This window comes from Pelodiscus sinensis, chromosome 2 (assembly GCF_049634645.1).
Source record: "Pelodiscus sinensis isolate JC-2024 chromosome 2, ASM4963464v1, whole genome shotgun sequence".
NCBI classification, from domain to species: domain Eukaryota; kingdom Metazoa; phylum Chordata; order Testudines; family Trionychidae; genus Pelodiscus; species Pelodiscus sinensis.
In genome coordinates this window covers 1,229,495-1,231,567 of record NC_134712.1, presented here as the reverse complement: position 1 = coordinate 1,231,567, position 2,073 = coordinate 1,229,495, and positions in this window count along the sequence as shown.

The following is a 2,073-nucleotide window of genomic DNA, read 5'->3' as shown; positions in this document are numbered from 1 at the left end:
GCCCCCCCGGGGCTCTCTGCTCCCCATGGCAGGTGGGTCCTGTCCCCGGCTCATGCTGTGCCCCCCCCCGGGCTCTCTGCTCCCCATTGCAGGTGGGTCCTGCCCCCGGCTCATGCTGTGCCCCCCCGGGGCTCTCTGCTCCCCATGGCAGGTGGGTCCTGTCCCCGGCTCATGCTGTGCCCCCCCAGGGCTCTCTGCTCCCCATGGCAGGTGGGTCCTGCCCCCGGCTCATGCTGTGCCCCCCCGGGGCTCTCTGCTCCCCATGGCAGGTGGGTCCTGTCCCCGGCTCATGCTGTGCCCCCCCGGGGCTCTCTGCTCCCCATGGCAGGTGGGTCCTGCCCCCGGCTCATGCTGAGCCCCCCCGGGGCTCTCTGCTCCCCATGGCAGGTGGGTCCTGCCCCCGGCTCATGCTGTGCCCCCCCTGGGGCTCTCTGCTCCCCATGGCAGGTGGGTCCTGCCCCCGGCTCATGCTGTGCCCCCCCGGGGCTCTCTGCTCCCCATGGCAGGTGGGTCCTGTCCCCGGCTCACGCTGTGCCCCCCCGGGGCTCTCTGCTCCCCATGGCAGGTGGGTCCTGCCCCCAGCTCATGCTGTGCCCCCCCGGGGCTCTCTGCTCCCCATGGCAGGTGGGTCCTGTCCCCGGCTCACGCTGTGCCCCCCCGGGGCTCTCTGCTCCCCATGGCAGGTGGGTCCTGCCCCCAGCTCATGCTGTGCCCCCCCGGGGCTCTCTGCTCCCCGTGGCAGGTGGGTCCTGTCCCAGCTCATGCTGTGCCCCCCCCGGGGCTCTCTGCTCCCCATGGCAGGTGGGTCCTGTCCCCGGCTCACGCTGTGCCCCTCTGGGGCTCTCTGCTCCCCATGGCAGGTGGGTCCTGTCCCCGGCTCACGCTGTGCCCTCCTGGGGCTCTCTGCTCCCCATGGCAGGTGGGTCCTGCCCCCGGCTCACGCTGTGCCCCCCTGGGGCTCTCTGCTCCCCATGGCAGGTGGGTCCTGCCCCCGGCTCATGCTGTGCCCCCCCGGGGCTCTCTGCTCCCCATGGCAGGTGGGTCCTGTCCCCGGCTCACGCTGTGCCCCCCCGGGGCTCTCTGCTCCCCATGGCAGGTGGGTCCTGTCCCCGGCTCGCGCTGTGCCCCCCCGGGGCTCTCTGCTCCCCATGGCAGGTGGGTCCTGCCCCCGGCTCACACTGTGCCCCCCCGGGGCTCTCTGCTCCCCATGGCAGGTGGGTCCTGCCCCCGGCTCATGCTGTGCCCCCCCGGGCTCTCTGCTCCCCATGGCAGGTGGGTCCTGCCCCCGGCTCACGCTGTGCCCCCCCGGGGCTCTCTGCTCCCCATGGCAGGTGGGTCCTGTCCCCGGCTCGCGCTGTGCCCCCCCGGGGCTCTCTGCTCCCCATGGCAGGTGGGTCCTGTCCCCGGCTCGCGCTGTGCCCTCCTGGGGCTCGGTGCTACCCCTCAGCATGTAAACAGTGCCTGGGAAGAACCCCAGAGTGGGGCAGATGCCCAAGGGCACCCACGTGGTTCAGGGCAGGCCACCCCGCCTGCCCTCCTCTGAGGCTCCTGCCTGAGGGCTAGCTCAGCGGTTTGAGCATTGGCTGGGTAACCCCAGTGTCAGGGGACTGTTACCCCTCACTAAAACTCTGTGGGAGTTTTTTGGTTTGCCAGCTCCCAGCTTCAGAAGGGGAAGGGTCCATGAGCCAGACACACACGGCTCAAGGAGCGCAGACCCTGTGTTGGGCAGCAGACTGGCCGTGCTCAGGGAGCTGAAAGGAGCAGAGAAGCAACGCAAGGAGCTGGAACTGGCCAAGCAGCGCCCTGCAGCTGGGTGTGGTGAGCAGCTGGGAACTGCAAAGTGCGGGGAGAGGCTCTGGACTGGGAGGGGGGTCTGGCCACTTAGAGCGTGAGGCTGTGTGGTCACTGCCAGAGCCGGCGTGTCCAGCCTGCAGCCCCCCCGCAGCACATCCAAGGCCTCTGCGGGGCCTCTAAGGAAGAGACTGGACTGTCCTTACACTCTGCAGGCTGCTGGTTTGATGTCCCCGTGCTGCAGAGCAGGGCTGGGTGTTCCCATTTAACCATCCTCATTGT